The 22,556-nt window shown below is 53.2% G+C and overlaps 1 protein-coding gene across 1 annotated transcript in view; it reads left to right on the top strand.

Annotated features, from left to right (window-relative positions):
* Positions 1 to 22,556, top strand: part of ZCCHC24 (zinc finger CCHC-type containing 24) — a 58,612-nt gene that overhangs the window by 22,953 nt on the left and 13,103 nt on the right. The window lies entirely within an intron of this gene.

The raw sequence follows: 22,556 nt of genomic DNA, 5'->3' as shown, positions 1-22,556 counted from the left end.
GTAAGATTTTCCCTGCAGAACCTGGGGCCCAGACCCGTCAGTGTACCGGTTAGGGAAACATGTTTTCTCACAGCACAGGTCAAGGACTACGTGTTATGAAAGATCAATAGAGGGAGGAAGGGAACAGGTGGGGAGGGAAGGAGGGACAGGGGAAAGAGGAAGGCAGGGCGAGAAGACAGACAGTGTCATGACAGGGCTGCACCGAGGGAGACCCGGCCGGGGCCTGTGTGCAGGGCAGGCGTGCCTGCAGGGGCCTCCTCGGGAAGCCGCGCTGGCGCACTGGCGAGGTGGGGGGGGCCTGGGCCCTGCCCTTCCAGCACTTGGCACAGAACCTGGAATTTTGCAAGTGCCCAGAGAATGCTAGCTGGGGTGGTTGTTGCTGGGGATGGTGTGGTGACTGCTGACACTGGCGAAGTCCCCAAACCAAGGCCCTCTCCTTGTGCCTCAGTGAGGTGAGAACAGCCTCAGAAGCCAGCCCACCTGGGTCGAACCCCCTGCTCTGCCTCGGACTATCTGGGGGCCTTTGGGAAAATTAAATGTCTCTAGGCCTCAGTTTTCTCCTCTGTAAGATGAAGATAATAAAAACCTTCCCCATGGGAAGTTGTGAGGATAAATGAGTTATTTTATACAAAATGCTTAACAGGGAGCCTGACACCTCATACGCACCCTGGCACTGCCGTATGCTGTTGTGACTATGTTAATGACCCTCATTATTATTATGCCTCAGCTCAGCTAGTTTGAGGTGTTCCAGAGGTGCTTCGGGGCTGTGGGGGTTATCAGAGGGGGCTCTGGTCCTTCATCCCACCCTCATCCCACAGAGGGGGACTACCATAGGCATGGGCTGCAGGGAGGTCATGTGACCAGGCTGCGCTTTCTCAGGCGCCTTAGGGTGGGGGCAGGGGCAGGCTCTGTTGACTTCATGTCACCCAGGTTGGCTGGAAGGGCGGCCAGGCAGGGACTGGGTCCTGGATGCTCTGCTTGGCGCACGTGGGTGCTCCAGGAGGAGGGGTGGTGGGCATGGCTGGAAGGTGCCCAGTGCCACCTGTGGGCTGTCAGCTCCCCTCTGGCCAGGCAGAGGGATGGGCTTGCCAAGTGCTCACCCTGGCACAGACAAGTGAGAGCAGCTGCAGGGGAGATGGAGGGCGGGGTGCAGGGCGTGGGGGCACACAGGACAGTCACTTGTACATCCTTCCTGCTGCCCCAGACTAGCAGGAAAGAGTCCCAGAGGACCAGTTTCACATCCTCACTGCCAGTTCTCCTTTTAAATGGACCACAGCTGGTGACTCGGGGCTCCTGTGTCCCCATACTTATTGGACCTCCCAGGAATCTTGCCGTATCAGTTGGCCTCACCTTCTTAATCCTCTGCCCATGGGCCTTGAGGGACGGGGATATTGGCAGAGCCTGGGAGCTAGGACCTATCCCTGGTTCTTGAACTACCTGCAAGGCTTAGTGGATGGAGACTTGGAGGGAGCACTTGCATCCTTGCACTGAATAGTGTCACCTTCTCCGGCAGCCTTCTCTGATTTCACCTGTCCTCAATCTCAAAAGGATTGCCCTCCTCTGAACACTGGAAGGACTCCATTCACTCACTCACTTATTAATAACCCCTGCCCATGGCCTCCTGTAGGCCACACTCCTGACCTGAACCTCTCACGTGGGTTGTTTTTCTCTTGGAGTAGCTCGGGGCAGTTCTGTAGGCCCCATGGAAAGTTCTGATGGGGTCATTTTCTGCTCCCCTCAACCTCACAGGACATGAGAGTGCAGGGTAGCTAAGTCTTCTTGAAGTGTTCTCAGACCTCACTTCTGCCCTGTCGTACCTGTGTCCTGGGAACATTGCACAATTCCACCTGGGCATCTGTGAAATGGGCTCACCACCTTGTGGGGTGTTTGTGTGCAGTGGGTGGGCAGAGCAGCTGATTTCACTGCTTGGTGGCCAACATCACTCAGTAAGTGGCAGCTCTCTTGTTAATACAGCAATACTTGTCAGGTTGCGGGGTCCCTGAGCCTCATCTGCCCTCCTTGTACAGTGAGAACCTGGAGCTTGGCTTTGCGGGGTTTGTGTGACTTAGATGAGAATCAGCCTGAGATACCATGGCACTGAAGCCTCCCCTTTCCTTTCCCTGTCCCATCCCAGCCAGGCAGCTTACCCATACACACAGGTGCACACACACCGGCACACACACCTACACACCTGGGGCTTCCCAGCCACCGTGCCTTTGCTCGTGCCACCCCTCCGGACTGCAGTGCCTTTCCCTAATCTTTTCAGCAAGGGAAGGTTTATGGGCTTCTGGGGTGTGTGTGAGCCAGGGGGCTGCTGTGGCCCCTGCCCTTGTCTGCCAGGGGTTCTCTGAAGTATACTTGTGATGGCAGTGGTTAGAGAAACCACTCACAGCATCTGGGGTGCCCCCTTCCCGGGATGGGGCTGGAGCCTGCACCAAGCCCCTCCTGTATCTTGTGGCTTTGTCTGGAGCAGGAGGTGGCCCAGTCTCCTCTGGGTTTGAAAACTTGGTACCACCAACCTGCCCTGCCTGTAAGAGCTGGGCTTCCTTTCCCTCAGGTTCCCCCATTCTAAGGTTTAGGCTGCAGAGAAATCAGGGTACAGATACAGGGCAGGGGCTCCCATGGTGTGGGAGACCAGAGAAATGAGACCTCCCTCATACATGGCCTGTGAAGCAGCTCCCTCTCATACCCACTTTCTCTCTATTCATCTCTCCCTGCCTTCCTTTCTTCTCACTTTTCTTTTGCAACAAAGTAACACAGAGAGGTTAAGTATCTTGCCCATGGTTCCATAGCTGGTTAATATCAGGCATTTCCCACCACCCCTCTCTGCCCACAGGGACAGATCCATCCACCAGGACATGCTGCGCCTGCTGTGCTCTGGTCCAGGCAGAAACCAGGCTGCAGGAGAAAGTGCACCCCTTGCTTTCATCCCCGCCTTGCATCCTGGTGTGTTCCTGGCTTTGGCTAGGGAGGGAGGCTTTGTGCAGGAGCAGTGTGTCTCTCATTTCACAGGTTGGGGTAATGGTGAGGAGGGGGCTGTCCCCAAGGCATGATGACAAGGGGTAAAAGCTGATAGGAACCCAAGCTCCTCCGCTTCTTGCTTGGGAACATGAGGCTCAAACAGAGCTGTGTGTCCCCTCCTCCCACAGGCCTTCGGAGCTCTCCCCAGCCATCAGTCACTGTGTTCCCAAGAGAAACTCACACAACCGGCTTAGTATTTGGTGTTTCTTTTTTGACTATGATCTTGGGGCAGGGTCGGGGTGGGGCCAGGAAGTCCACAAAATCACTAGCACAGTGCCTGGCACATCTTGAGTGCTCAGCAGATGTGAGCTAGTGCTGCTGCTTCGATACTGTAGCCCCAGTGTCTGCCGTGGCACCTGCTGCAGAGCTGGGGCCATCGTGTGGAGAAGGTATTAACAGAGCAGCAGCTCTCTTGACAGCTCACGCTCTTGGGGAGCATGGGCCGTGTTCCAGACACTGCTCTGAGCACTTTATACGTATTGACTCATCTGATCCTCACAACAGCCCTCTGTGCACTATTACCCCCACTGCACAGAGGAAGAAACTGAGGCACAGAGAGGGTAAGTGACTTGACCAGGGTCACACAGCTCAGATATAATCCCCAGCAGTCTTGCTTCAGAGGCCGTGCTATCGTAAATATTGAATATGTAAGAAAGGAAGGAAAAAATGAACAAGGCCCAAGTGGGATGTGGGGAAGGAAAGGAAGGCAGGGAGCTGACACTGGCTGAGTACTCTGAGTGCCAGGGACCATGCTAAGTCCTTGCACATCATCGATGTTCTCAGAGACATCAAGGAATTCCCCCAGGGTCACATAGGACCCAAGGGCACCGCAGGGATTTAAGCCCAATGAGCCTGGCTGATTCCACCTACTCAGCCCTCTGGGAGCCAGGTCAGTAGCCAGCACAGTTCAGCCAGGGTTCCCTGGAGACCCCTGGCAGGCCTCAGGGCAGAGGAGCTGGCTAAAACCTCCAGGTCTGCATAGTTGAGTGGGAGGCAAGACAGGGAGTCGCTGGCTGAGGTAAGTCAATGCCAAGGTGTATGGCTCTAGCTAGCCACCGAGGAGTAGTTTAGAGGAGGGAGCATAGCCAGGTGGGTAATCTTTTTTTTTTTTTTTAATTTTTATTGTTATTCAATTACAGATGTATGCCTTTTCTCCCCATCCTTCCACCCCACCCCAGGTGAGCCCACCTCCCTCCCCCACCTCCACCCTCCCCCTTGGTTTTGTCCATGTGTCCTTTATAGTAGTTCCTGTAATCCCCTCTTCCCACTGTCCCTGGCCGCCCCCCCCCCCCCCCCCCGGCTCTGGCTATTCTTAGATTGTTCTTAACTTCAATGTCTCTGGTTATATTTTGTTTGGTTTTTTCTTCTATTGATTATGTTCCAGTTAAAGGTGAGATCATATGGTATTTGTCCCTCAGCCAGGTGGGTAATCTTGAACAAACCCCTTGCCCTCGCTCCATCTCAGTTTCCCCTTCTGTGCAGTGGGCCCTGCAACATGCATTTCGTCTGTCCCTCGGAGTTGCTGTGTGGATCTCATGATCTAACAGAGCTGGGAATGACTTGCAGGCCAAGCTGAACAAAAGTATGTATCCTGAGGGATAAATAGATTGTTATTTATGAAGAACATCTAAAGGCTTGCCTCCCAGAGTGTGGTCCATGGGTCAGCAGCTACATCACCAGGAGCTTATCAGAAATGCAGATCCCTGGGCCCCACCCCAGACCTGCCGAATCAGAATCAGCACTTCCACAAGCTCCCAGGTGACTCGTGGGCATACTAAAATTTGGGAAACTTTGGTCTAAGGGCTATCCGGGCTTCTACTTCTCCACTCCTGAGGCTCCCTCTTGGACCTTCTTTCCATAGCCCAAAGGGGTTCTTGGCTGGAAATTGCCATCTCTCTGGAAGAAACACTCCAGCCTAGCAGGACCTCTGCCCTGCTTAGCTGCTTAGGAGCTGTGAGAACATCAGATGAAAACCAGGATCAAGCATGGCTCTGACAGCCTCTGTTGCTGTGGCAGCCCCTGCTGAGGCCCCACCCCATTTGTTTGGGAGTGAGGCTCCTACTGGAGTCAGCAAGGCCAACCGGACCTGTAACAGGGGCAGGAGAGAGGGGCACCCTCCCTCAGCCAGGGTGCAGAGGCTGGGGATTCCCTCTGAGCAAGTAAGGGCATTTGTGCCCAGACAGTTTCCATCTTTATGCAGGAAGGCAAAGGGCTGAAACTACAGCTGGACTGTTTCAAATTAGACATAAGAAGGAACTTCCTAAGTGATCGAGAACAAGCCAGCAAAGGATGCTGCGGGCCCCACTACCTTAAACGTGTGGCCCTGCTGGGTGAAGTCAAGAGACAGCTGAAAGGGATTCCCAGAGGTTCTCTGTCCAGCCTCTGCCCGGAGGCCATGTAGACCTAGAGAGGCAGAGTGATTTGTCTAAGGCCACACAGAAAACTAGTGACAGCTGGCTCGTGACTCCCAAGGCCTTGGTTCTTTCTTCATTGCAGGCCTCCTTAAAGGCTGGGGATTGACTTTGATGACCTTCATAGTGCCCCTCCAGCCCTGCTTTGAAACGACCTGAAGGGCTTTGGGCATGTGGATGTGGGGAGGGAGGGCTGGCTTTGTGAGCCTAGTAGCCCCCAGGAGTCTCACTCTGTCCTGGCCCGAATGGTGCCCAAGACCACTGGGAACACCCCTGGAGCAGGGGGTTTTGGAGGCAGATGTAGTGAGTAAGAGAAAGGGCTCCTGGACCCAGAGGGGTCCAAGGAGAGGGAACAAGTAGAGAAAGGTCTGAGGGGGCTGACCTTGGTCTAGAGGTGGGGGCCCACCATGTGTGTCCTTGGTCAGGTCCATGCAATCCCTGCTTTTCCCTCTGTAATATGGAAGAGAGGGTCACTAGATCAGTGATTCTCTCCTGGGACTTCACATTAGACTCAACTAGGGAATTTTTTTTTTCTTAGCTTGGTGCTAGAAATTCTGGTTCAGTAGATCCAAGGTAAGCCTGGCCGTGAGCATTTTTTTTTAGCTTTCCTGGTGATTCTCATACACCCTTGTCCATGTCTGAAGGGTGTGGAGCTCCGGCAGGTGTAGAGAGAGCCTCTGCAGGTGAGCAAACCATCATTGTCCTTCTGAAGGCCTGGGGATGCAAGGTTATAAGTTCCGTAGGACTCGAAAGCCAATATTCCGGGGCATCCCACTCCTGACACTGTTCAATGTTCAACCCCCCATTCTTAGATCCTGTGATTACAAAGTTTTATTTTTATGAGAAACTAGGTTCTTCACACTGGACTGTTCTGACAGTTGGTTGCTCTGAGTTTTTTGAGTCTGAGGTTCTGTAACCATTCCATATCTAAATTCTGATTTTGAACTCTTCCACATATTTCTGTTTCGATGTGCTTTATTCTTTGAAATGATGATTCTCCACGTCTATGATTCTAACATATTACTATTATGGATTTTAGAGATTCTACTAATCTAAGCCATTAGGGTGCTAACATTCTTAAAAGTTCTAAATTCAGCGACTCTGTGATCTGTCATTCCATCCGGGTAGTTGGCCGCCAAGGCCTGGAGCCCGGCCTTTGTCTGCCTGATACAAGGTGGCGATTGTGTGAGCTTGGATGCATGCCCCCTCCCCTGCTTGGCCTGGATGGCCTCTTCTGTGCGGCAGAGACAGGATGGGGAGAGCAGAGACCCCACAGAGCTCTCTCTGCTCTGGCTCTCGCTCTGTCACTGCCCCTAGAGGAGTGGAAGGCAGAGCAAGTGTGAGGGCCGTGCTTGCCCACACAGCAGGAAGGAAGGGCAGTGGCTCAGACGTGGAGCAGCATCTCTTATTCACTCAGTTCACTGGCCCCGTCTCACAGTAGAGCTGTAATTTCCCAGAGTGTCAGTGTTGGCTCTCAGACACTGGAGTCTATGGCATCCAAAGCATCTCCCCTAAACACACACACCCCAATTCCAGACGGGAAAAGTGAGGACCAGAAGGAGACAGTGATGTGCCTGATAGAGATGGTACCCAAACCCAGGACCCCAAACTGGCCAGCTACACCATGGTGTTTTCAGATAGTCCTTCTTAGGCCTCACTTTTTGCACAGAACCATCAACCTCCTATAGGACCTAGCTGACTTTTAGGTCTCCCTGAGGTGATGGGTTCCAGCTCTATGAGTCAGGGTTACAGAAGCCTGTAGCCTGCTGGATTTCAGCAAGCCTAGGAATGGCTCTCCCTGGCCCATGTGACCTCCCCAGCCATTTCCTGCTTGCCACACCACAGGCTCTTGTTTTACTTCCCCAGGACTGCTGCCCGCAGGCGCCAGTGCATGTGAGGCTCGGAGACCAGGAGACAGGGGGTGGGCTGTGCACAGTCAGGTGTAGGGTGAGGCCCCGACACTTACTCCCTGGGAGATCTTGACAAAGTCCCTCCTCCTTGATGGGGGCTGGTGGATTGTAACTCCCAGTTACTGTGAGAATTAAATGAGACCCTACACCTGACAGGCTGGGAGGGGGCTGAGACCAGCCTCTTCCACTGCCAGCTTCTCACACTAGCACAGAGCCCAGCTCTGACCATCACCTTGTGTTTGTTGAAGGAGACTCAGTGGGCTTGTTTATATTTACTGAGAGGGTGACATTTTGGATTTCAGAGACTTTTTTGGGTTTTCAGAAGGTTGGCAAGATAGGGAAGAAAGAGTATAAAGGAAGGCCTTGGACATCTGAGATTTTAGGCAAGTGTCCACATACTGATAATGAGGGTTGAGGTCTTCTATTTACTGAGTTACAACCACGTGCCAGGCACTTTGCATTCAGAAGCTCATTAAATCTTCTCAATTCTCCACCCAGTAGATTGCATTATCCCCACTAGAGAGGTGGGAAGCCAAGGTTCAGAGAGATTCAGAAACTACCCCATGCTCTTGCTGCTGGTAATAGCAGAGTCAGAATTTGAACCCAGGTCCCAGAGCTGCACACCTTAGCTGTCTTTCACTTTGCTTTTGAATGGCTGAGAGGATACAGGTCATGAGATGGACAGCAGGCACCTCCTCATGCAGAATGGAAAGACATTTCCCAGAAGAGATAAGTGTGATTGCATTTTTCCTTCCCTCCACATGATTCTCCTAATTTTTCATTCAGTTGTTTTTAATCATTCCAAGAACTCCAGGGCTGCCAGCCCTGGACCTACCCCCAACCCACTGAAGCTTGCGGAGGTGGATGTTTTGCAGGGGACTGCACAGCCACACTCACTGCACCTGTACAAGGAGCTCCAAGTGTGCACGCTGGCACGCACACCCCTCCCCCATGTGTTGCTGTGCACATACACACAGAGGCCCATGCCACCAAGCCCCAGGGAGCCACGAAGCTCAGCCAACGTGCCTCCCTTAGGACCATGGAACAGGTTTAAGGAGGAGCTTCTGCTGCCTTCTTGCCCACTTCTTTCCCTGTCGGTCAACTTAAAAGAGAGCTGGCAGTTCATCTTAAAGTGTGTACCCATGAAAAATAGCTGTGTGCATCCTTCCTTGTGAGTCCTGCCTGCCCGATGTGTGTGTCTGCAGCCGTGTGCCCGCCCAGGCCCAGTTCAGAGCACAGGCTCAATGCCCCTTTGTGGGCAGAGAAGGAGGCTTTGCTTTGGGGCCTCCACAAGTCCAGGTTGCCCACGTCATCCAGGTAGTTCCTTCCACTCCTGCTGTTCTGGCCTTCTGGGCTGCTGGGAGCAAGGCAAGGATGGGAAAGATGATCGGGGACCAGTAAGGAGCACTGTGGATGGGCTCCAGGGACCGGGGATGGTGGGCTTCCAGGGACTTGCCTTGGGTCCCTGTACCAAGTACTGCCCTGGCGTCACCCCTGGAGAGGGAGATATGCCCCCCTGATGACATGTGTTAGGTTAAAGAGCCCTCTCCTATGGCAAAGCAGCCCTCTGAGGTTGAAAGGCCCTCTGAGGGATCATGGTGGTCTCCCCAGGCTGAGCAGGTGGCTCCAGAAGGCACGGGGAGAGTTATCTGGAAGTGGGCCACCCTTCCTTCCTCTCTGCATGTGCTTCTGACTGTCCCTGAGCACTGGATTTGGCTTCAACAGGTCTGAGCTCTGTCCTGCCCTGCACAGGCTGTGTGATGCTGGAGGTCACCTCACCTCCCAGAGCCCCTGGTAATCAATTGCCTGAGGACGGGGGTGGGGCATGTAGAGCAGTATTTGAGTGTATTACTTTATCTGTTCATTCAGTATGTATTTATTGAGCACCTACCAATTGCCAGGTACTGTTCTGGGTGCTGGGGACATACCATATGAAAGAGAAGGGGAGAATTCAGCTCACGTTCTGTTGTCCAACAGACAACAGAGAAATAAAAACAGATATGCTGTGGTGTTAGGTCATGTTCAGACAGAGTTGCCAGGCAAGCCTCTCTGAGGAAATGCAACTTGAATAGAGACATATGAAGCAGGGAACAGATGATGTGGAGATCTGGGGGAAAGAAATTCCTGGCCTAGGGAACAGCAAGCACAAAGGCCCTGGGGTGAGGCAAGGATGTGCTGGGCCTGCTGGAGGAAGAGCGAGGCCAGAGTAACCCTCTTGACAGCTCCAGCTCAGAGGGAGAGCTGGTTGGGAGAGAGGGGTGGAGGCACAGGGCTGAGCACGTCTTCAGCACTGCTGTCCCTTCTCCTGCCTCATCCCCCAGCTGGGCAGCCCTCCTCTGGGGGACATAGATGGGCGCTTGTCTTGAGAACACCCTCCCCTCCCCCGCCTCTTGGAACACTCGAACACTAGCAGTGGGGACAGGAAGTGTCGGCCCTTGCTTCCCAGCTGCCTGGGTGGGACACCATCGTGCTGGACTGGCCTGCCCAAGGAGGGACAGAAGGCCTATTGAGCCTGCTCTCTGGACCAGTAGGGACAATAGCCACACTGAGGACCAGGAACATGGGCTGGCATGCTCGTCCAGGAAGTCACCAGACTGCTGCCTGCCCCCCTCCCCATGCCACCCCAACTCTATCTGACTTTCTCCTCTAGCTACTTATTTCATGCAGATAATAATGTCCAAAATGGTTACTTTGTCCTTCACCTCCTCCCCAGAGGCCCCCTGCTCTGTGCCAGACCCATTCTGGGCCTGGGGCTCAGAGAGGAGTCCTGCATGGCCTCTGTTCCTGGGGAGTGGCCTGGAGAGGAGGCAAAACACTCACAAACTGAGTGGGGCATCCTGTGTGCTTCCTGCAGAGACATACAAAGTCCACAGGGGCTGGGGGATGTCAGCTGGGAGGGCTGAGAGGGAAGGCTTCCTGGAGGAGGTATCAGGATTCTAAAGTGCTTCTGTAGCCAGGATCACATTTGGAAGGCACAATAGCCATGTGATACACCCAGGGCAAGATTAGCTCCTGTGACAGGCCCAGAGGCATAGGAAGGAAGCAATGGCCCCTTTCTTACAGCAAGCCAGGGCTCATTCCAGACACTCGGCGTCTCCAGTCTGTGTGCTGTCTACTTGGGGAGCATTTGCACCAGAGGATCTGTAGGAATCACCTAGGCCAGAATGCTAACACAGGCCACATGTGCCTGTCACCCCTGCCCAGGGCCATGATGGTAAGGCGGACATCACCAAAATCACGCCATTTTGGCATGTTGAGCTAGGATACAGCTACAGAAATCTTCTCAGCACTGTGCTCTGGTAGCAGGTAATTGGTGTGGGCACACAAGGTGAAGTATGCACCTTTCCTGGTTCTCTTCCCTCCCTTCATCAACACCTGGGGAAACTGGTCCAGGCAGGAAAAGGACTTGTCTAGGCCACAGTGTGTTGTGGCGGGGGTTAGGGAGCGGGGGGCCATTCAGAAACACCCACCTTAAAGCAGTTTAAGTTGTGACAGTTCAAAGGTTGGGACAGAACCTGCCATGTGGCTGCCCTCGCTGAAGAAAGGATCCCCACTGGTGTCTATTATTGTGCCCCCATTTCTTCATAGCCCTCATCACAACTTTATGTGAATAAAATACTTGTTTTTTTCTTTCCCATCTGACTGTAAGTTCTTGGGGACTGTTAATCACCCTGCTCCAATGCCTTGTGGATAGGAGGCACTCAGTACGTGAGTATTGAGGGCATGAGTGGGGGACCTGGGGGCAGGCAGTGTAAGTGCTACACGGTGACTATCCCTCAGTCCCTTTCTTGCTCCTTGGCTGGTTGTTTGCAGCCCCCACCCCCCACACACTCACCTTCAGAGGACAGTGGGACCCCTGGCAGCAACATGGGCCCAAGCAGCAAGCTGGCCAGATACATGCCAGTATGTGGTCAGCAGCCAACTCAGGTGGGATGGTACCTGAGCTTCCTTTGGGGAAACTAAGGCCCAGGGAGGCCCACTAATCAGCCTGGAGTGTGACAGGCTGAGCAGGAAGCTAAGCTGGCTGGGATCTTCTGACTTCTGGCCAGGCTTCTGGGCACCCAACCTCGCCACCAGCCCCCACTGTAGCTCAGGGGCTGACTTTTCCTGACAGCTGGCCCCTTGGGCCTGTATACAGGTCCAGTGCCAAGGCAAAAAGTGGTGGTGGGGGCAGGGGCAGGAGATGCCTGCGGGCCACAGGTTTCTTTGCTCTCCAAACGGACAAGGCAAGAGCCCTGATCCCCAAGCAGCCAGGCTCCCTGCTCCCTTCATTGTTTCCCATGATAGTTTCCAGATGCCCAGGAGTCACAGGTTGGGGCTGGTCCAGGAGAGCCAGGCCAGCCCTCCCCCAGCATCTTGCTACCACCTCCACCACCCCTGCTTTTAAAGAAACGGCCCCTCCTCCCACCACAGGCTGTTGCTCCATCCGAGCCTAGCAGCCTCACCGTCCTGCATCCAGCCCAGCTCCGGGAGTGAGGAGCCCTGGGCTCCACTCCCGGCTCTGACCCTAACTTGACCCTAACTCCATGGCTTGGACTAGTCCCCTTGCCTTCTCTGTGTCTTTGCTTCCTGAGCTGTAGAATGAGCATTTGGGGAGTGGGGAGTGTGGAGAAGATAGTTTCTGACTGACACTTCTACTTGAACAATATCATCTAGAACATCTAGTGGTTCCCAAAGTGGGACCAGCAGAGTCACTCAGGAACTTGTTAGAATGCAGATTCTGAGACCCACCCTAGACCTAGGGATTCAGAAACTTTAGATCAGCATCCAGCGGCCTGTGTTATAAGGAGCCTCCAGATGGTTCGATGCCTGCTCAAGGGTGAGAAATAGAACTAAGAGCCTTGGCATCAGGAGTCAGAAAAAGGGAATGCAGACTTTGTATCTGTGTGGCTTGGGAAATGAGCCTTAGTTTTCTGGTAAGGAAAATGGATGGATATCCCTACCACTGTGTGTGGTAGGGTCACTGAGCTGAGTAAATGAGACAGTTAGCACACAGCCTGGTCAGCCTGGCTCCCATACCAGAGCTTTTCTGGGACAGATGCTCCCTGAGGGCAGGTCCCATGTTTGTCTGGCTCTGGCCACAGTGTCAGCACTTTGAAAGACCTGGCTTGGAACCCTGGAAAGGGGCTGTGTGCAAGGTTGTAGGGCGCGTTGTACACTGCTTTCCCTCAACCTGTATGTAGGGTCCTGGTGCCGCCCGAGGGGCCTGAGGCACAGAGAGTGACATGGTGAGCCCAGTGAAGAACAGAGACCAGAGGGGCCCCCGCAGTCAAGGGAAGCTTCCAGGGGAAAGTGCGGCTTCCACTCTGAGAGACTAGCATCTGCCACGTAGTGGGCCTGGCATGAGCAGCAGCAGGTGTGAGAATGAGTACCACCCGCTAGCTCCCTCTTCTGCAATGGTCACGTACTCCCTGTTCTGCCTTCTCAGGGTGCCAGCAGGGTTATAGTCATGTGGGACTGCCCATAGACGAGGGCAAGGGCACCCCAGAAGATCAGAGCTGCAGGCCACATGGAAGGCATGTGGTCCTGTGAGAGTCAGCCGGGCCTGGGTTTAGATCCTAGCTCTGCTACTTTCTGGCTGTGTGACCTCAGGCAAATCCCAACCTCTCTGTGCCTCAGATTCCTCATCTGTAGGAGCTATATTGAGAATGGATGTAATGCTGCACATAGCAATAGGTGTAAGGGTTTTCCAGCTGGGGAACCTGGGGCCCAGGGAGGGGAATGGAGCATCTGGGGCACCCAGCAAGGTGCCATCATCCTGCCTGCTGCAGAGCCACGCTGGGCACCCTTGCCCTTTCGAACAGTATGGAAGGGACAGTTCTGCAGACTTTTTCAGTCCCTGGGTGAAGAAACAAGGTCAGCTGCAGCCTGGGCTGTGGGGGTGGGAAGTGTCAGGTTTGCTTCCTCACTGTGATCCCCTGAAAAGTCACATCAGAACAGCTCTAACACTGCCAGACAACCACCTTCCCACCAAGGGGAAGAACATGGGGAGGTTTGTGCTGTCTCTGACGCCGTGACCATGAGAGGCACATCCACACACACGTCCACACACAAATACACCTGCATGCTCACGCATGCACACACACCCTCTTCCCTGTGAGTCACTCTGATTTCCAACGCTGTCGACACTGTGGAACGACAGTAAAAGCTGGCAGATGCCTGGACTGACCCCCAGGAACCTCTTAACTCCTGCCTTATTACAGTTGCCACAGGTTACCTTGAAACCAATCCATAGCCTTCTGGACCTCATTTGGCAATGAAGGTATCAGAAAACAGCCAGAAAGCCCAGGGTTCAAGCCCTGCCACTTACCTGCTTTGTGACCTTGCACAGGTACTTAACCTCTCTGGGCCTCCGTTTTTTCATCTGGAAATTGGATCACAAAGAAGCTATCTACAAGGCAGGTGCATGGCACACAGCGTCGTGTCTGTGGCTCCAACACGCACCTGCTGAAAGGTCTCCGAAATAGATAGCTTGCTTCTCCCATTCCCTTAGTGGCCAGATGAGGAACTTGAGGCCAGAGAGAGGAGGGATTGATGTGAGAACAGAGCCCAAGCTGGAATCAGGCCTGCAGCCTCTCCGCCCCAGCCCCTGGCTCCTGCCAGAGTGGCCCTAAACTGCTGACTTCAGTGTTTTACCGGCCAGGGCAGATCAGATTTCTTTTCTGGCACTCAGCCACTCTCCACACCCTTCCCCCACTGCTATTTTGAGCTGAGTTCCCCTGTCCCCTCTTCCTGGGGCTATAGCTCTCACACCCAAAGTCTCACCCCAGGTTGAGGCCTTTCTTCCTCCTAACCCACCACCTTCCTGCCCACCCCCCCAGCCCTGCCCTCAGGATTTGGGCAGAGCCTCCCTCCAGCCAGGTAGGGTTGAGCTGGTCACAGCCACATCTAGCCAGGTCACATCTGACCAGGCCTCGCCTGGGATGGCCCCAGATGCAGAGCCAGGGACCAGCCTACCTATGAAAATGCTGGCCTGAGGCAGCCTTCCAGAGTGGTCAGCACAACCCAGGAGGGACGTCATTATCACCTCCTGCATGTATGTCCTCGGCCCTGGTCTGCACACCTCACCCATCATGGGCACTGTCACACCTATGTCTCCTCCAGCTACCGATGTGCTCTGAGGCCCACCTAGGATGCTCTGAGGGAAGCAGGGGATGTGGAGGGCCTCGTGTGCCCACCGCACGCTTAGACACTGATAGGAAACAAGGCAGCAGAGACAGCAGTTTGTGGAAATCTTTAAATTTGGGATGAAATCCCTGGCATGCAGAGGCAGGGTGAGAGCAGGACATGACCTGAAGCAGAGTGAGTGGTGCAGGCCACAAAGTCCCCTGGGCATTTGGGGAGCCAGGACTTTCTCTGGGGAGGCAGCAGGAGGGTTCACAGCTAGTGCATGAAGCTGGGACTCAGAAGGTGGGGTGAGCACCCAAAGAAGAGCAGTTAACCCTGACTGAGATGTGGGAGGCCAGAAGGGTATGCTTTGAGCGTGGCCTTGAAGGCTGCATGGACCTACACTGGGTGGGAAAATGTTTGGGGCATAGAGAATAGCAAGAGCAAAAGGGGGAGGGAGGAGATGAGATGCATCTTTTGTAGGAATTAATTTTGTAGGTATTGTTGTTTGAGTATAAGTTTTGTAGGAGGGAGTAGCAGCAACTGTTAGAAGTTCAGCTGGGCCAGATGGCGAAGTGGCGTGAAAGCCTGAATGTTTGCCCCAGTCCTGTAGATGGTAGGGGCCCTAAAGCCTGACATGGTCACTAACATACCTGGGGGAGACTCTGCTTGGTTGCATGGGGCTGTGGCTATAGCAAGACAAGGACCACAGTCAGAAGAGGGGGCTAACTGAGCTAACGGGCCCCCAAACAGGAATCTGGAATCCCACTTGGGACAACAAATGGTGTTTAGACTCTGAGTAGCATCCAGCTGTGTGCCAGCAGGGTGGTTGCCAATCTTACATCCATCCCCTAGGCCAGCAGCAGCAGTCACAGGAGGAGAGGAAAACCCAGGCCTTTTGCAATCACTATGATTCGGATGTTTTCCACCCCTTTGGACTGGCCCCTCTTTCCCTCTCCGCCCCTTAGCTCTGATCTGTGCAGTTTGCTAATGGAGGAAAGCCAGAAGCAGGAAACAGATAACTTAGGGAGTGGCTGTTCATGTGATTAAAAAGTCTGCTTTCCAAAAAGTTTTGCCAGAGAGAACTTCAAATTGTCTGGCCTTGGGGCAGGGTTTGGAAAGAGGAGTTTCTTTTGACCTCTGGGCTGGGGTTCCTCAGGGCTGTGGACACCAAGCCCCAAGGCATGTGGGGGTGCTGGGGCCTCTACACCCCTCTGGGTCCTGGAAGGGCTTCCTTGGCCTCTGTGGTTTCACCCGGGCCTGTTTCCTCTTTCCCTGCGGTTCATTGCCCACCTTCTCTCTCACCTCCCCTGTCTCAGTGGCGGTGCCCAGTCTTCCCACACTGTCCTCAGTCTTGCTCATGCCCTTGGCTCTTACCACACCCCCACCTCCCTGTCCCTTATTCCTGATGTCTTCTGCCTCTCTACCCTGTCTCTCTGTCTCCCCTTGTTTTCTCCTCTCTAACTGGCCCTTTCCCTCCTCTTCATGCCCCCACTCTGTGCCCCCTCCCCAGGATTTTCCTGAGACCTTTTCCTGGCACTGTGAAAGCTTCCATTGTTCCCTGCACTTTGACAAACCCCAGTGTTGTGGAATCAGGATGGCATTTCTGCGGTGGCTTTGGCTTGGGAAGTGGGTGGGAGGGGTGCCGAGGAGGCTGGGCCTTCTGGGCCCATGCTGGGCTGCGGCAGGAACCCAGAAGAGGGAAGGGGGCCGGGGGCAGGCAACAAGGATGCCTGTGCTCAGACAAGGGGGCCCTTGAGGCTCCGGAGGAAACCCAGGGGGGCCTCGTGCAGCGTCCTTCCTCTCTCCCAGCAGCCTGCAGGCCTCCAGGCCCAGCCCACCTGTCCTCTGATCGCCTGCTTCCTCTGGGCCTCGCTGGCGTCTGCAGCTGCCTGGACCAGGCTGCAGAGGCAGAGGCAGCCCTGCCGCCTGTCTTCCGAGGCCACGTCTGTGGGCACTTGTGTATGGGAGTTCCCTAAATCAGTGTCACAGAGGACATGAGAAGAAAAAGCATGGGTTTTGGCACTGGACAGACTTGAGCTCAGAAACTGGCCCTGCTGCTTACTAATTCTGTGACTTCAACAAATCACTGCCCCTATCTCAAGCCTCGGTTTCCTCATCTGCCATTAGGGTTAAGAATATTCATTTCATGGGGCTGTTGCACTGATTAGAGATCATTTTATGTGTCATGCATTGGCCCCACACCTGTCACCTGGCAGGACTGGGTGAAGAGCAACCTCTGCCTGAGGATATGGATCCATGTGTTTCTGCAGATGGGAGTCTGCCTCGGGCTTGGGTCTGAGAGTGCGTGACCAATGGTGTTCATGACTGGCTTGGGCAAAAGGGTCAGAGGGCTGGCCCCTGTGGAAGGCCCTGGGCTCTCGGGGCATTCCTTGTCTGTCTTGTTTATTTCCATATTTCTGGAACATTCCACAAAGTCTTGTGCAGAGTGGGTGCTCAATAACTGTTAATTGAACAAAAGAATAATTGAGGTGGTGATCAGGGGTCGGGGTCGACATCAGAAGTGAGTCCTGTGCTAGGAGCAGGTTTGTTCCCTAATTTCCTCATAACTATTTCATGGAGAGGCTGTGCGTCAGGTGGGAAATGTCGATTTTGAATCGGCAGATAGGACTCAAGTCTGGGCCCCACACCTGTGGGGCCCTACATGGGACACTTGGCTTCTCTTGGCATCAGTTCATCCTCTTGTCAAATGGAGGGGCTGCGGGGTGGGAGATTGGGAAGTGGGCGGCACATAGTAGATGCTTACTAAAGGTCAGTATTCCAGCTCTTTCACAGCAGCTCCCTCACTTGGGCGCTGAAGAAACTGAGGCTCTGAGACAGGCGTGGGGCAACCAGGGCCCAAATCTGGGCCTCTGGCTGTAGCCTCCCCACTGGCCCAGCCCCGAGGAGACACAACAGGGAGGGCAAAATGGCCCTGCGGGCCGAGAAAGGTTGTTCAAAAAGACCAATTGTCCCACCAAAGAGAGCAGGGCACTACCTCCTCTGGGGAGAACCCTTAGCCTCCAGAAAGGTCCCCCAAACCCTCTTGGACTGTACAGGAGAGGCCAACAAGGCTGCACAAAGAGTCCTGGGCCTGTGGGCCAGACCCCCCTGCCTCTTAGCCTTCATGTCATCATCTGTGCGGAGGGCATCACAAACTCCTGAGACCCAAGGCTCTTCCTGTCTTTCCTCATGGCCAGGACCACCTCAGTGGCCCAGCTGCAGGACAGCAGGCAGAGCAGGCAGGACAGTGAGCCAGCAAGGGGCCCATCTGTTCCTTATTTTCTCCCCCTGCTCCTCTGGCTCCAGCCAGTGCCTCTCAGCTGGACCCACTGTGGGGCCAGCCTAGAGTTTCCCGTTTCTCATCATCCTGGCTGGGCAGGTTCCTCGTCTCTGTGCGATCCTGGCACATTACAGGACAATTGAGAGTGGGCTTGAGTCAGATGGTCTGGGTTCAAACCCACTTGGTGGGTAGTGTAGCTTTGGGCTACACTTAACCTCTTCATGCCTCAGTATTCTCATCTGAAACCTGGGCCTAATGCTATCTGGTTCATAAAGTGACTCAAAGAGGGTCTGGCCCTGACTAGACACCTAATTCATGTGTCTGTTAGTCTGTGCCAGAGCTTGGCCAGGCATAGACTGCTCCCCTGGGCAGGCAGAGGTGGTACAGCCAGCTCTAGGATGAGACCTGCCACTGGGTCGCACAGCTGGGACTCAGCACCCTAAGAGCAGATTCTGTGCACCCCGGGGTAGAGCTGGCCTGGAGCCATGCTGTGCAGGGCGTAGCCACAGGTCTTCAGCAGCCCTGCTGGGCCTCCACCTCCTGAGCCCAGGGTTCCTGGGGTGCTTGCTCTGCCTCAAGCTACCAAAGGGGATAGTGTCATCTCCCTGCAAAAGGGACTCACTCTAAAAGGGGCCAAGAGGAGAGTGTGATTCACTCCTGCCGGGACTGTGGGAAGCATGGCAGGGACATTAATGGGCAGAGTGACCAGCTAGGCTCTAGCTGTCCTGTGACAGGTGTGGCTATCCTCAAAATCGAGGGAATAGATGGGATCCAGGAGGTGGGAAGCCCACTCCATGGCTGGGGGCAGGGCAGCTCTTTGGACACGAACGTGTTCCAACAGAACCAGCAGCCCCAGGTCATCAATGCCCTACACCCAGCCCTCAGTTCCTACACCAGCAAGAGGAAAGGGTGAGGGGACCCGGGGAGTTTGGACAGAACCTCCATCTCTTTTGGGAAAGTGCAGGGCGCCCCCTCGTGGACAGGCAGAGCATTGCAAGCCAGGAAGTCTCACCTACCTACTCATTAAAGACGGTTCATTAATTAGATTAGAGCAGGCTGACTCCTGGAGGCAAACTCTGAACACTTCTGGCTGATTTCCTGCCAACCCTTTTCTTGCACAGTTTTTCTTTTTTACAGTTTTGCTCTGGAAGTAGTATATTTTTGATCACTTATCCTGCTTTCTTTATAGCATTTTCCCAAACCCTTAAAAAAATCCTCATAAGTATTTTAATGGCTCTGTTGTCATTCATTCAATGGGTGTAACATCATTTAGGGAATCAGAGCATCAGTGTTGAATGTTTGGCTTGTTCCAATTTTTCACTGTCAAAAACAGTGCCATAATGAATGTCCTTGGACAGCCTTTTGGTCCACATCTCTGATCGTTTTTAGGATGGTCACTCAGAAATAGATTTGCTGAGGAGAAAGAATGGACTTTTTTCCTTTTTCTTTTTCTTTTTTTAAGTTCGAAGGCTGACTGTCAAGTCGCACTATAGAAATACAGTAGGAAATATACCTGTTCAGCTCTTACCTCCAGCAGCATCTGAGAGTGCTGCTTCCCCATATCTGCCCATCTGGCTTTCACCAGCAACAAGAGTTGGAAGGACTACAGAGTTAGAAGTGCCCTCAGGGTTACCTGGTTCAACTACCTGACCAGGGCATAAGTCCCCTTGGCAACCTCCTTGGTAGTTAGTGAGCAACTAACTACCTAGCTTCTGCTTACACACCCCCAGTGACAGGGAGCTCACCACCTTACGGCCAATGGCCATAAATCTCATGAGTTGGTGAAAAGAAAACTCTGAAGAAGTGGTCAGATAGTGTCAGCATTACCTGCATCTCTTCCCAAGATGCTTACTCGCCTGGATGGCTCCTCCTCCTTCCTCACCCAGCTCTGCTTTCACTGCTCCTTGGCACAGGGCCTCCTTCCTACTCCCACGACAGCTGCCACCTCCCACTTCCCAGGCTGCCCTCCATGGCAATTCTAGCCCTGCTTTGGAGGTCAGGGAACCCGATCCCTCCTCCCTGCTCAGTCCTCGATTTGCTGTGTATCCTTCAGCAAGTCTCTTAGCTCTCTGGTTCCCAGAGGGCCCATCTGTGCTATTAGAGGTGGTTTCTGAACCTCAGTGAGCTTTGCCCAGGCTCTGGGCAGGTCTGATTCCCCAGAGGAGTATGTGGCAGGGGCCTGGGTCAAGAGAAGCTGGTTGGGCCTGGCATCCTTCCCAACTGAGGCGGGTGGCGGCCCCTGCAGAGCCTTCGGCAGTAACCGTCTGTCTCATGCTAAAGTTTATGAGAAGAGGCTGTGCCTTTCTGGGAGGAGACAGAGGGACACTGTAGGGGGTAGAGAAGCCTTTGTTCTGTCAAAAATTCCTGCTCTCTTTGGCCCTGCCCTGATCTGTAAGCATAAACAGTGTTGGGACTGAGCCCTTCCAGGAAGTGGCTCCTAGCCTCCATCACCCCTGCCTGCTAGCCACAACTCTCCTCTGACCTGCAGGAGGGCAAAGCCACTGGGCTGGGCTCAGCTTAGGGCCTGGGGACCTGGGGGATTTTTCCTCCTGAGCACAGACCTCAGCTTCATGATGGGGACACACTTGGGGGTTGATGGAAAAGGTGAGCCAAGTGTAACCTTGTGGGAAACCACACTGGGCCAAGCCTCTTGCTCCTCACAGTCTGGAAACTCTTTGGCAAGCCCTACTCCTTCCCCAGGCCTCAGTTTTACCATCTGGTCAATGGATTGATGATATTCCCTGCCCCACAGGGTTATAGGAAGAGGTGAATGGGGATCTGACAGGACATGGAGCCCTGAGCACAAAACCAACACTGGGACAAGTGCTTCATAAATGTCTGTTCTCTTCACTCTTCTCTTTGCTAGCAGAGTCTACAGTTTCCACGGCTCTCTCTATCTCTGTCCTTGCCTGGAATTCCAGAAGCTGAACATACCTAATGCTGTTCCTTTCTCACTTGCCACGTCCCCCGCAACCCAAGGATAGCAAGCCTACCTCTACCTGGGCCTCCCTCCCACCTTGGAACTTTCTCCTTACAACATATACCCATCGGTCTCAGTCCTAACCTCCCCATCAGCTAGAACGCATCTGCTCCCTCTCCCTGGGCAAGGCCCAGGAGAGAACCACACTGAAGTCACGGATGGGGACTGAGTACTGCCCCTGAGCTGAGACTTTCACGTGCGTGATTGCATCCCGTCCTTCCAACCGCTGTGAGAGGTGGGCCCTTTGTCCTCGTCCTGGGTTTCCGAGGAACAGGGAGGTGGAGTGACTTGCGCACTGTTTCAAGTGTTTTGCATGTATTATCTCATTTAATCCTGACAACGGTCTTATTTGGAGTCCTATTGTTATCCTTGTGAAGTATCTTGCTCAAGATCACAGAGCTAGGATTTGGATCCTGAGTCCATGCTCTTAACCTTACTTCATAAATGGGCAGTTACCCAGGCAAACAGTACTATGGAAATAGATGTTTGTTAAACTTAATGGCATGTGAATTCCCCAGGCCTGTTGTTAAAATGCAGATTCCGAGTCCACAGATCTAAGGTGGGGCCTGCGACTTTGCATTTCTAACAAGCTCCTAGGGAATACTGCTGAGGCCAGTCTAGGGGCCACAGTTGAATGGTCACCATATAGGACCTGCATTTCAGGCTGTCTTGGACTCAAAGCCTGCATGTGCCATGTAGGTGACACAAACTGCCGGGAGCAGCTGGTCGGAACAGAGCTGGCATCCGTCTGACGGGGTGGCTACTTTGCAACCTCAGCTGATAGACACCATAAGAATTCTGTACCAATGTGGTCATGTTTCTATGTGAAATCTCCCATTTTTTAAATATTGGGGCAACTAAATTGACTTTATAAAACACTATGCAGCTTGTACATGAATGTCCACATTAACATCACTCATGATAGCCAAATATTAGAAACAAATCTCTGTCATCTGATGAGTGAATTTACATAAAACATGGCATGTCCATACAATGGGATATGTTTCAGCAACAAAAATGAATGAAATAGTGATACCTGCTACAATATGGCTGAACCGTAAAAACATCACACTAAGTAAAAGAATTCATCCACAAAAGGACAATTACTGTATGACCACACTGATATGAGATATTTAGGACAGGGAGATCTTGAGAGTCAGAGAGCAGACCAGTGGTTGCCCAGGCCTGGGTGGGATGAGGAGGTGGGGGCAGGGTGGGGAGTGACTGTTAATAGGCACAGGATTTCTTGGGGGAGGGTGACAAAAATGTTCTAAAATTAGATTGTAGTAATGGTTATATAACTCTGTGAATATGCTAAAACACATTGAATTGTATACTTTAAATTAGCAACTGTAGAATCGTATCTCAATAAAGCTATTTAAAAACACCATGTAGGAGGCCCTGGTTGGTGTGGCTTAGTGGACTGAGTGCTAGCCTGCGAACCAAAGGGTAGATGGTTCTATTCCCAGTCAGGGCACATGCCTGGGTTGCAGTCCAGGTCCCCAGTAGAGGGTGCGCGAGAGACCACCACACTGATGTTTCTCTCTCTCCCTCTCTTCCTCCCTCCCTTCCCCTCTGTCTAAACAAATAAATAAATAAAACACCATGTAGGAGAAAGCTTGTCTCTTTCATATATAAAGTGCAGTTACAAATCACCAAGAAAAACACCAAACCCCAGCAGGGAAAAATTTTATAAAGGATTCGAGCTAACAGTTCATAAAGGAAGTACAAATGGTTCTTAAATGCATGGGAACATCTCTCTTGCTGATAATGGAAGACATACAAGTTGAAGCTCCTCTGAGGGAGTTTTCTGCCTCTTGGACTGGTGACCATGAAAGCTCTCT

Source organism: Desmodus rotundus, chromosome 4 (assembly GCF_022682495.2).
Source record: "Desmodus rotundus isolate HL8 chromosome 4, HLdesRot8A.1, whole genome shotgun sequence".
Classification (NCBI taxonomy): domain Eukaryota; kingdom Metazoa; phylum Chordata; class Mammalia; order Chiroptera; family Phyllostomidae; genus Desmodus; species Desmodus rotundus.
The sequence above is the reverse complement of the archived record's forward strand: the minus strand, read 5'-3'. Positions and strand labels throughout refer to the sequence as shown.